The sequence below is a fragment of the Panthera uncia genome, assembly GCF_023721935.1.
Source record: "Panthera uncia isolate 11264 chromosome D3 unlocalized genomic scaffold, Puncia_PCG_1.0 HiC_scaffold_8, whole genome shotgun sequence".
Taxonomy (NCBI): Eukaryota; Metazoa; Chordata; class Mammalia; order Carnivora; family Felidae; genus Panthera; species Panthera uncia.
Genome location: NW_026057586.1, coordinates 48,490,690 through 48,504,193, shown reverse-complemented (window position 1 = coordinate 48,504,193; position 13,504 = coordinate 48,490,690). Strand labels below are relative to the sequence as shown.

The following is a 13,504-nucleotide window of genomic DNA, read 5'->3' as shown; positions in this document are numbered from 1 at the left end:
CATTTAGGGTTTATCCTTTATGGTAGACAAAAATTTTAGCTCCCCTATATATCTTTTTTCTTTCCCTTTGCACTCTCTCATTTTTTTTGTTAGATCCATAATCATTATTATAACTATGGAAATATTGTTACTATATTGCTGGATCATCTAGGAAAGCAGTGTTCTATGATTTCTTGCTTGTAAAACTTTGTATTTTTCTTAAAGTTAATAGTTGCCTCATATACTCATATATTTAGTTTTCTTTGATGGTATGGCCAAATCTTCCAACATTTCTCTACAGCTTTGTAAAATGCCTCTCAATACAATTTTCCACAAAGTCAAACCTAAAAGTTTCTCTGTCAGCTGCATTTTGCTTTTTGTGGAGACATTTTTCCTCCACCTGCTCCAGTTTTTCTGGCTGTTCCCTCGGTCTCTTGCACAATTATTGCACTAGTGCTTTCCTTGGCACATCTGCAACACTGGATACCCCTCTTTCCCAGATTCCATGTCCTCCTCCTTCTTGGAATACAGTAGCCTTCCCTTGTCCATGACTTTGCTTTCCACTTTCAGTTACTTGCAGTCAACTGTGGTCCAGAAGTAGATGATCCTCCTCCTTCTGATGTATTGTTAGAAGGTCAATACTAGCACGACACTAAGTCACAATGCCTATTCATTCATCTCACTCATCTCATATAGGCATTTTATCATCTCACATCCTCACAAGAAGAAGGACGAGTACATATATATATATATATATATATATATATATATAACACTTAAGATTCCATCAAAAAACTGCTAGAATTGGTAAATAAATTCAGGAAAGTCGCAGGATACAAATCAATATACACAAATCCATTGCATGTCCATACTCTAATAATAAAGTAGCAGAAAGAGAAATTAAGAAAACAAAAATAATAAAGTACCCTACATATGCTCCTTTCCAATTGCATGAATGTATCAAAATAAAGGATTTTACTGTCACTTCCAGTTGATTCTGGAAACAAATCTAGAATTAGTATTTTCACGTTTTCCTAATTTTATTTTATAGAAAAAATATATGTATATAGATGTACATGTATGATTTTTATAAAATCTTATATAAAAATATAAAATTACATATATATAAATATATCTATAACCAACATATATATGGATTTAAAACACACTAAAAGTTTATTATAATAGAGTAGCATGGTGTACAAGCAGAATTTAATCTTTTTTAAAAATAAACATTTCTTTAAAAAAAGAAAAAGAAAACAGAGTTTTATGTTGCTAACAATAAACAAACAAACTTCCAGCAGCTCAAGAAAATTGGAAACTCAGAACTCCCAGGGTTCACAGAGGCTCTGAACTTGGCCAAATCAACTGCTTCGAACCCATTTTTTTTTATGGGATTGGGGACAGCTCAGTTCTTTCCATGGCAACCGACTGTGCTGTCATAAACACTACAGGATGGTCTCTAAATGATCCAGCAGTTGCTGGACTACGAGGGAGATAAGATCTCATTAAAAATACAAAAATTGGAGCTAACATACCAGAATATGGAGATATATTGACAAGGGCATCTACATTATATATACTCAGTCCTTTCTCATTTGGCCTCAAGGAAAAAGGCCTTGTTTGCTGAAAACCAATATGGATTAATTTTGGTCTTCCTTAAATAGTTCTTACACAAATTACCTACCAACAGAAAGGGTGGTAAAGAGAGGGAAAAGCCAATACAGACAGTCCCTTTTGAAGTATGATTTTGCCTTTGTCCAAAAACATCACCCCAAACTTAGGGTAATTTTTTGGTTAAGAGCTATTTTTCCTCTTAAAAGGGGCTCCTGGGTGGCTCAGTCGGTTAAGCGTCGGACTTCAGCTCAGGTCATGATCTCACAGCTTGTGAGTTGGAGCCCCACCACGGGCTCTGTGCTGACAGCTCGGAGCCTGGAGCCTGCTTCAGATTCTGTGTCTCCCTGTCTCTCTGCCCCTAACCCACTCTCATTCTGTCTCTGTCTCTTTCAAAAATAAACATTTTTTAAAAAAGGATAAAACTTGCTGTATTCTTTCCTAATTAGAAAAAACAGTCTTATCCATAAAATTTAGAAACACATAAAACATAGAAAATAAAAATCACCTATAATTTCACCACCCTGAAAAAAAATTTTTAAGCAACTAGAATCATGCTGAATGTAGAGTTTTTTAAATAATTTTTTAATGTTTATTTATTCTTGAGAGAAAGAGAGAGAGAGAAACAGAATATGAGTGGGGGAGGGGAAGAGAGCAAGGGAGACACCGAATTTGAAGCAAGCTCCAGGCAATGAGCTGTCAGCACAGACCCAACGCGGGGCTCGAACTCACAAAGATCATGACCTGAGTCGAAATTGGACGTTTAACCAACCGAGCCACCCAGGTGCCCATGAATGTGGAGTTATATCTTGCTATTCTTCATATAGCATATCATGAGCTTTATTGTATGTCATGAAAAATGCTTCACAAACATGTCATTTAGCTAATGTCTAGTATATGAATGCACCATAGTTTGTATAACATTTTCCTGTTTTAGGGAGATGTTTTAATGAACCAAATTTTTCAGTCTCACAAATAATGTAATGGTGAACATCACATAAATAAATCTTTACTCACATTTCCTATTATTTTATTGAAATATATTATTAAATATGAAATTATTAGGAAAAGGGTTATGAACATCTTTAAGGTCTTTTCACTAAGAACCCTTTTCAGAAGTTTTCTCTATTCTTGTTTATATTCCCAGATGCACTTTGTTTAAAATTTTCACATTATAGAAAAAGTTATAGGGATAGCATCAAAACTATAAATTCAAATGGGAAGAACTGACATTTTTACAATTTTCAGAAACTTGTTATGTGTATCCATTTATTGAAATATTTTATATCTCAATAAACTTTTGAAGCTTTTTTCATATTGTTCCCACACATTCTTGTATTTAAATTTTTTTGTTGCTATTATAAATACAATATTCTTGTCATTGTATTGTTTACTACACTTGATCTTAGCCAAAAGGCCGAGAAGCGATTGTCATTGTATTGTTTAATCAGAGATTGGTGGGATAGAAAAAATAGTTACTAATTTTAGAAATATTTATCTTCTAACCAATTTATTTAACTATCTTGTTATTTATAACAAGCTTATAGTTGGTGCATTTGTGTGTGTGTGTGTGTGTGTGTGTGTGTGAGAGAGAGAGAGAGAGAGAGACAGAGAGAGAGACAGAGAGACAGAGAGACAGAGAGACAGAGAGACAGAGAGAGAGAGAGAGAGAGAGAGATGTGGCATATAATCATTCTAGCTGAAATCATTACATTTTGGCTTTTTCTTTCCAGTAGCAATGCTCCTTTGTTTTGAGTTCTTGTCTCTTCCATTGGGCACAGCTTTCAGAAAAGTTAATTAGTAAAGGTAATAGATGGCATATTTGATGACAATAACCTTGTACATGTTCCACTGCTAAATATGTTGGTTGTTAAAGTTAATACTGGAGGAGGACACATGTATATCTCTAAAGGAGTTACACAGGTAGCAGGAATACTGGAGCAGACCAGGTGAAAGATTATAGAGCTTGATGGAAACTGTGACAAACCAGAGGGTATTCCTTCCAAAGGGAGCACACAGCAGGTGCCCAGCTGAAACCTATTATATGCTATGAAAATGTGGACTTACTGTTAACAGATCTTTCATTTTTTTCATGTCAGAAAAGTTACCATTAACGTAGTCCTATACAACAGGCTTTTAAAAAATGTTTGCTGAAGTGAAACAATTCAGTATATTTAAGAGAAAAAGGCACTGAAAATTAAGGACTTCTATTTCTTACTTAGAGTAGTTTTTTTTTTAAGTTTTGTCATAATTCACCATCCTAAAAGACTCAGTATAGGAAATTTTGGAAATGCATAAGATAACGACATTTTTAAAGTTAAATATAGCATCACCACCCAGTCAATGGCTAACATTTTGGCATATTTTTATTCTAAACTATTATTGAATACATAACATATAAATATATGTACACATATATTTTGTTGTATTTTTTAGTCTCTCATGTGTACAATGTATAAAGTAAATAAGTAGAAGTACATTTAAGTGTTTATAAATAATATTACTATAAAATAAAGGTTATATTTTATGTAATGTTTCATAATATACTTTTTCCAGGTCACATTATATATTATATGTGAACATTTTCTCATGCCACTAAATGATTTTTAAAATACATTTGGAAAAAATAATTCTGTATAGTATTCTATCATAGTAATGTATCATAAATTATTTAACTAATGTTCTTTTTGGGTTATATAGGTTTATCCAATTTTTTAATGTTATAAATATTGCAACAATAAAAAGTCATGTACATAAATCTTTGTACACGTCTCTTATTAGTTCTTCTAGATAAATTCCTAGACGTGAAATGACGAGACCCAAGGGTAGGAATTTTTCAAATTTGGATATACATTGCCAAGTTGCCCTTCAGATGTGGTTGGGTACGTTCCCACCAGCAAACTACAAGATTGTTCATTCTCACCTCCCCAATATTGAGTATTAAATTTTGTCAATTTGGTGGGGGAAATGTTTTAATTTATATTTCTTTGATTACAAGTAAAATTTAAATATGTATTTTAATATATTTATTGGGGTTTTTATATTTCTTCTTTTGTTAATTATTTGTCTATATCCTTTGCCAACTTTTCTATTTGGATGTACATCTTTTTTGAAAATATTTTTCACTTTATATGTCTTAAGGATATAATATGTTAGTCACATATATTTCAAATATTATTTTCAGTTTATTTGTTTTTGTCAGTGTTGATTTATTTAACATAGAAATTACAACTCATGAAATATTTCATTGTTTCAATTTTCATTGTTTGGTTCTTTTTCATTCATGTTTAGGAAAACCTTTTCAACTGTAATATCAAATAAGAAAATCACTAATACATTTTATACTTCTTTCAAGATTTCTTTTTTTTTTTTAATTTAACATTATAATTTAGATGAATATGTGTGATGGGGTGAAAATAGGGATATATTCTTGTTTTTGTTTTGTTTTTCCCCGACATTTAGTCAGTTGTTGCAGATTGATTTTCACATACTAATGTCACCCTTTGCATGAATTTGGGAAATTTTGTTATTTTTTAAGCAAGTTCTAAGATTTATAAATACTAGGATCTATTTCAGAACTTTCAAGGCTCACCAGTTTTGTCCAGTGTGACACTCTTCAAATTATTATATCTATATAATGGAGTTTATTATGTGGGAGTATAAATCCTTCCTATTTATTTTTGACAATTTCCTGACCTATCAATAATTTGATAAAGGTATAAATCAACTTGGTTCTCAATGTCTTGTTTTACTCTATTTATAAAATAGTGAGTAAGTGATACAGAGGTTCCTCAAAAAGTTAAAAGTAGAACTACCCTACAACCCAGTAATTGCACTACTAGGTATTTATCCAAAGATACAAAAATACTATTCAAAGGGGCACAGGCACCCCAATGTTCCTAGCAGTGCTATCAATAATGGCCAAATTACAGGAAGAGCCCGTATGTCCATCGACAGATGAATGGATAAAGAAGATGTGATATATATATACAATGGAATATTACTCAGCCATCAAAAAGAATAAAATCTTGCCATTTGCAACAACATGGATGGAACTACAGTGTATTATGCTAAGCGAAGTAAGCCAGGGAAAGAAAAATACCATATGATTTCATTCACATGTGGAATTTAAGAAACAAAACAGATGAACATAGAGGAAGGGAAGGAAAAATAAAATAAGATAAAAACAGAGGAAGGCAAACCATAAGAGACTCTGAACTATAGAGAACAAGCTGAGGGTTGCTGGAGGGGAGGTGGGTTGGGGAATGGGCTAAATGGGTGATGGACATTAAGGAGGACACTTGTGATGAGCACTGGGTCTTATACGTAAGTGATGAATTACTAAATTCTATTCTTGAAATAAATACTGCACTATGTGTTAACTAACTTGAATTTAAATAAAAACTTGGGAAGAAAACAAAAATTAAATTAATTTAAAAAATTAAGAACACTTGAGGCTATCAGAAATATTTTAACATTGACTGTATATTTGGTCATATTATGCAATTTTTCTTATTTTGTTCTAGTGGTGGTACTGTGGTTATGTTTTTAAAAATACAGTGCTTGCTTTTTAACAATATATATCAAATAATGAAAAAAACAATGTGTACGTGATAAATACTTTATTTGGCAACAATATTAATGTCGATTCTTTTGTACCATGAATTTCTTCTTCCTAGACCTAATTAACCATTAGAAAAATTAACCAACTTTGAGTACAGTATTTAACTTCTCGTAGCCTCAATATCTTCATCAGGAAGAAAGGAAAGAGAAGAAAGAAAGAAAGAAAGAAAGAAAGAAAGAAAGAAAGAAAGAGGAGGGCACCTGTTGGGATGAGCACTGGGTGTTGTATGGAAACCAATTTAACAATAAATTTCATAATAAAAAAAACTAAAAATTAAAAAAATATGAAAGAAAGAAAGAAAGAAAGAAAGAAAGAAAGAAAGAAAGAGGTGGGGAGGGAGGGAGGAAGGAAGGTAGAAAAAAGAAAGGAAGAAAGGAATCTCTTCTGATATCTAGTTTTAAAATACCTGAGTAATGGCTCTTCTCACAAATTATTCAAAACCATCAAAGAATAAAAAACAACTTTAAATTGGATCTCTAACAAAACCAAGAAACATCTGAAATCTGAAATCTGAAACCACAGAACGGAAGGAGGATAATACAAAAGAACGAGTATCCAACAGGAATGTGGGAGAATGGAGATAGGATAGAAGTAGCTAAATTTCTTATTTTAAAAAGTTAGCAACCCCTTTTCAAGATAAGAAGTGCACCCTGAGGTGTAAATCACAACATTTTTCCCCATCAATGGGTGTGGTGTGTGCCAACCGGTGAAAGGCCCTTTCCTGGGCCTGGCTTGGATCCCACAAGAAGCAGAAGCAGAGAAGGCAAGATTGAACAAGGAATCACACTGACAAACCGTGTTTGCAGGAAGTAGTCTGTCAAAACAGGTAGAAGGAAAGGAACTACCTTTTGAGCTGCTTTGCAATGCCAATTCTGGTTGGTTTGAAAGAAATAAAGGCTGAAAGAACTCTTGAGACACTCTCAGCTATGTGTCATAATAACTGCTGATCTGGAACATGGACCTCTACCTAACCTGTGTGAAGGTCCTACAAATAGTTGATCTGTGTTCATTATCACATGAGCAACAATCAAAACGAAAAGGATAAGATTTCATTATTTAAAAACAGGAAAAAAATGATGAGTTGAAGAAATTCACCAGAACACTGAAAAAAGTAGATGAAAATTTTGTGCAAACATTTCATTATGAATTTAAAAAACTTGGTGAGAAGAAAAATGTAAAGCTCTAGCAAACAATATAAGCCCCAAATAAATGAAGGTACACATCATATTCACAAGTGATATAACACAGTAAGATGTCAATAATCTACTAATTGAATACAAACTAAACTTCCAGTTGGATATTTTTCAGAACTCAATGGACTTATTCTCTTTTTTTTTTTTTTAATTTTTTTTTTTAATTTTTTTTTCAATGTTTTTTATTTATTTTTGGGACAGAGAGAGACAGAGCATGAACGGGGGAGGGGCAGAGAGAGAGGGAGACACAGAATCGGAAACAGGCTCCAGGCTCCGAGCCATCAGCCCAGAGCCCGACGCGGGGCTCGAACTCACGGACCGCGAGATCGTGACCTGGCTGAAGTCGGACGCTTAACCGACTGCGCCACCCAGGCGCCCCAATGGACTTATTCTCAAATGTATGTAGAAGGGTAATGTATGTCCAAAAACCCAAATAGCTAAGTAAAATGTGGTAAAGAAGAGCAGAGAGTGTAGACTCCTTACCATTTATCAAGATATACTGCAAAGCTTTAGTAAAAAATCCAGTAAGGTTTTGATGCACAGATACATAAATCAATGGAACAAATAAAGAGACACAGAGCTCAAGAATGGATCTATATGTATGTGACAAATTTTAATACTATAAAAAATGAAAGAAATAATGACATTGGAAAAGCTAGATTTTTTTTATGGAAAAAAAGAAAGTTGGATCACTACCTGACACCATAAACTGGGGTGGACTTTAGATGACTCAAGACCCACTTGTAAAAAAGAAAGCACTATACGTCAGTAGAAAAAAAGACAAGAGACTGTTTCGGTTAAATAGGAATGAGTAAAATCTTCCTAGACAAGATCTTCCAAAAATAAAAAAACCACTTACAATATCAAAATTAAATGTTTTTGTTTAATGCAAGACACCATAAACAAAGAAAAAAGACAGATGACTAACAAGTTCAGACTCGTTAGTAATCAGAGGAAAACAAATGAAAACAACAAAGAGATATCTCTTGACACTTATAAGAATGGGAAAAAGTTGGAAAAGTGGATAATATCAAGAATTGACTAGGACATGGAAAGAATGAAACTTACATTTACTGTTAGTGAATGGGTAAACTGGCATAGACATTCTGAAGTGCAGTCTGGCAGTATTTAGAGAAACAGAGCATGTGTCTATTTTATGACTCAAAAATTCCATATCTGAGGTTACATCCCAAAGAATACTCAAACTAGTTGGGACTTGAGCAAAAATATAAATTGTGGGGGCGCCTGGGTGGCGCAGTCGGTTGAGCGTCCGACTTCAGCCAGGTCACGATCTCGCGGTCCGTGAGTTCGAGCCCCGCGTCAGGCTCTGGGCTGATGGCTCGGAGCCTGGAGCCTGTTTTCGATTCTGTGTCTCCCTCTCTCTCTGCCCCTCCCCCGTTCATGCTCTGTCTCTCTCTGTCCCAAAAATAAATAAAAAACGTTGAAAAAAAAATTTAAAAAAATAAAAAAAATATATAAATTGTGACAGTCTGGGTGGCAAATATGGGAAATTAAAGGCAACCTTAAATGTCATCACATAGAAAAATATATAGGTAAAGTGAGCTGCCAAACGATGGAATAGTACACTGCAGTTAGAATAAATGGATTAGATATCCAGACAGTACAATGAATAGTTATTAGAAGTACAAGACTGAGTAAGTAAATAAAAGGAACAATCCTTATCTTCTCATTTCCTTCATCTTTCTATTTCCTTTCTTACCCGACTTAAATTCTGTGTTCCGTAATTATAACCACTCTTTTACATATGTCTAGACTTTCTTGTCCTTCTTCACTTTGTGGTATTAATCTCACTATTGGAGTCAGAATTTTTAGAAAGGAAGAAAGGAGATAAAGATTTAATATCAACAATAAAATAGAAACCTTGTTGTCCTTACTTTGAACTGGAAGTAGTATAAACTCATGGCAGAAGTAATCTTTGAAACATAGGCATGCACACGTTTCCCAGCTCCATCCAGTTAAAAGGCCTAACTACGATAGCCAACACAATAGCAATAAGCACCCCTAATGTCCAAACTTAGTTTCTAAAAATAATTTCCCACTAAAAGTAACTAAGGCTTCTGGGGAAAATGTCCATTTCCAGATCTGGGACAGGAAATGTGCAAAATAAGCCTGGAATATATTTTTAAACAAGTAAAGAACTATCAATGACTTTATTTGTGTCTAAAGACCTCAGGAGCCAATTTCGATAGGTTCCCACTGGCCAAAGACAGAACAATTTGAATATCGATGAGTATAATAACTTCAATGGACTAAAACATACCAAATATGTTTAAAATCCATGCATTCATAATAATACAAAACAAAACAACTGGTCACCTTTGACAGATATTAAGAATCAACTCTTTATTTTGAAAACTAATAAACAAAGGGAAAGAATCAAGTATTTTTCCTCTCTTTCTTATATGAATGCATCTCCAGTGATTACACTTCAGTGTACTTTGCATACATACAAATAGTTAATGAGGAAAGCATCTCTGTTTAGAAATAGCCCATCTAATAAATGAAGTAAAATGATACAATTAGAATATCACCATTTCCCAAGCTCTAATAAATCAACAGACCCAGGAAATAATTATCAATGACTTCTAATGCCACAAAAAGAAAAACAACCAGATGTTATTTAGTCTTCCCCTCAAAAAAAATCAAATCTGAATTTGATCACATCTCTAGATCTAATTAAATTTATAGGAAATACAGAGGAATAAAGGAATATGATAACCCCATGGGGAGCCAATCAGCAAAATCCAAAATATAAGAACCTCTAAAGGATAAACGATCCAATTTCTTCAACAAAAATGTGCAAGGTAAAAAAAAAAAGCTAGAGGGTGAACCTATAGATTAAAAAGAGACTTAAGAGATATAAATAATTGTGATATATGGATTTTATTTAGATCCCAATTTGAACAAGTGAACTACAAGAAAAAAACAATTAAGGGAATATGTTCATTGACTAGATATTTAAGGATATTATGAAACTATTATGAAATATTTTAACATACAAAAAGTTGTGCTTTTTTCAAATTACTGTCTTTTAGAGATCTACACTTAAATATTTACAGAGGAAATTATACAAAATCTTGGATTTGCTTTACAACAATCTGAGTGGCGGAGGGAAGAAAGCTGGAGGAAATGAAACTGGCTGTGAATTGAAAACTGTTGAAGCTGGATGATGAGTATGAGGAGTTTCATCACCCCATTCTTTCTCCTTTTGATGTGTTTGAAATTTTCTATAATAAAATTTCTTAATTAGTTATAATGGGATAAAAAAATCCTCTTTACCATGGGAACAAAAATGTAAAACACCTAGGAAAATGGGTAATAGGTATAAGAAGATAAAACTTTAGAACATTATTAAAAGGCACAATAGAAGACTTTAACAAATAAAAGTGCACCATTGGGTGGTAAACCCCATCATACAGAGACGATTTTCCTAACCCTAACTCTTCTCCATAATGTAGTCTAAGAATAAAATGCAATCCCAATGAAAATACAAAAGTGTTCTTATATGCCAGTAAGCTGATTCAAATAAAAAAAAAAAAAAGTAAGTACATATGATAATCCAGAAAATCAGGGATGAGGGATAAGGGGGAAGGGACAAACCCTAATATACATTAAAGTCTTATGAGACTAGTGCAAAGAAAAGATCAGTGGAAGGGAAAACAAAATTCAGAAATAAATCTAAAAATACAAAGTAACATAGCACAGAATATAGGTGGCATTTTAAATATGTGAAAAAAGATGTATTATTTAATAATGTCATTGAATTAGTGATTAATCATCCAAAAAAAATTAAACTTGGACCTATACTACTAGAAATCGACATGTGATATAAAACACAAAAGCCATTAAAAAATATTTGTAAATCAGCTTATATAAATAGCAAATACTAAGCAAAGCAAAAGCAAAATCTTAAAAAAAAATCCAAAGTCAAAAGACAAATCAGGGGAAAATATTATACCATACATCACAATTTCCGTAATATATAAAGAACTCTTACAATTAAAAAAAAAAAAAAGACTAACAATCCAGGAGGGAATCAGAGTATAGGATACAGATACAAATGGTCAGTCTGCCAAAAAGTAAATGCACATGACACTTAAACATGTGAAAAGATGCTTCAACTCACCAGTGCAAGTTCACAGCACACAGCACACTGGGTTTCCACCAGGGTGAGGAAACACTCATACTTTCTTAGTGTAAGTCAGAATCATTTAAGTTGTTTAAAGGGAAATTTGACAATATTTCCAAATTTTAAAAGCACATACACTTTGACCCAGAAGTGTTGGTATAGAATTTATACTGTGGCTATACTCAAAATGTTGAAATGAAGTATGCACAAATTTACTTACTGCAATATTATTTGTCACAGCAAAAGACTGAAGCATCATAAATGTCCATCAGCAGGGACTGCTTAATAAAATATAGTATACCCAGCCAATGGGATACTATACCCCAGTTAAAAAGAATGAGGCAGGCCTTAACATACAACTTGCAAGGATCTTCTAACATATTTAATATACCAAAAATACTATTATATGAAAAAAGTCAAAGTGCAGAATAGTATACATACTATGCAGCCATTTAGTAAAAAGGAGAGTAAAAGAATAAAAGAAACTGGTAGGTGTGGTTGTTTTTTTCAATTTTGTAGCCTGAGCATGTGTTAACTCTTCAAAAATAACTTCCGATGGTTTTATGAAGATTAATTTTGTAAGATAATTTATGTGAAAGTCTTTGTAAACTTTGAAGTTCTGTGCAAATACAACTTAAATAAACAGCTGTTTACTGGGATTAGATCCTCACTTCCTGGGTTCAAGAAATGATTCACTTTCTGTATAGTTACTCAATATCTTGGAGTCTTGATAACTGAGTCTCAATTTCTTTCTCTCTGAACAATAATCCTTCCATCTTCATAGGAATTGCTATGAGGACCACTGAAGACAATTTATCTGAAAGTGCTTTGTAAACGACAAAGTTTTCAAAACTGTAAGTTGTCATATTTATAAAGTTAAAAGTTAAAATGTATGGTGTAAACTCTGAGTGACACAGGATTACAAAGATGGACAAGATCAGATAAATTAGCCCTGTACCATCGAATATGGTGGCCATTCCAATGTTGCTACTAGCACTTGAAATATGGCAAGTTCAAACTGAAATGTGCTGTAAGTGTAAAACAGACATCAGATTTTGAAGACCTAGTAAACAAGAATGTACAATATCTCATTGATGTAAGTTTATATAATATTTTCGAGATACTGAATTAAATTAAAACATCGTTGAAATTAATAATTGCACCTGATTTTTTATTTTTATTTTTTTAATTTTTTTTAACGTTTATTTATTTTTGAGACAGAGAGAGACAGAGCATGAACGGGGGAGAGTAAGAGAGAGAGGGAGACACAGAATCTGAAACAGGCTCCAGGCTCTGAGCAGTCAGCACAGAGCCCGACGCAGGGCTCGAACTCACTGACCGCGAGATCATGACCTGAGCCGAAGTCGGAGGCTTAACCGACTGAGCCACCCAGGCACCCCGACACCTGATTTTTTAAATATGCCTACTAGAACACTTCAAGTTACATATGCAGCTTACCTTACATTTTGCTGGACAGTCCTGGACAAGACAGTTTAGAAGTGACTTGTTCAAGGCAAGATTTGGATTTGACCTGAAAGGAGGAATAAGGACTTGAAGAAACAGAGAAGTGAAGAATTTCAGGCATTACTGGCAACATATGCCAACATACAGGACAGTCCTGTGCAGGGCTCAAATTCAAGCCTCAGTGAAGATGCTGCCTGAATGGTTGGAAGAAATCCAAATGAGACGAGGCAGAGTTGGATAAGCAGTTTGAGTCTAGATAATGACAGAGTTGGAGGATCAATCTGAAGTTTGCATCTCACTGGGAGTGTTTGTAAAGCAGGCTCGGTAAAGCTAGTTGAGGCAGGGAATAATGCCTACCAAGCAAGGTTTTACCTACAGTCCACTTGTTATTATCCCGTTGCAGTATATATGTTCACTGTGTTTGCTCTATACCAAGACTATCCGGATTTGGGATGGTTCACTATTAATGGAGAAGAAGGA

General features: G+C 33.6%; 1 pseudogene; it reads right to left on the bottom strand.

Moving 5' to 3' along the window:
* Positions 1-2,934: 2,934 nt before the first annotated feature.
* Positions 2,935-3,022, bottom strand: LOC125914972 (uncharacterized; annotated as a pseudogene).
* Between the last annotated feature and the right edge of the window lie 10,482 nt (positions 3,023-13,504).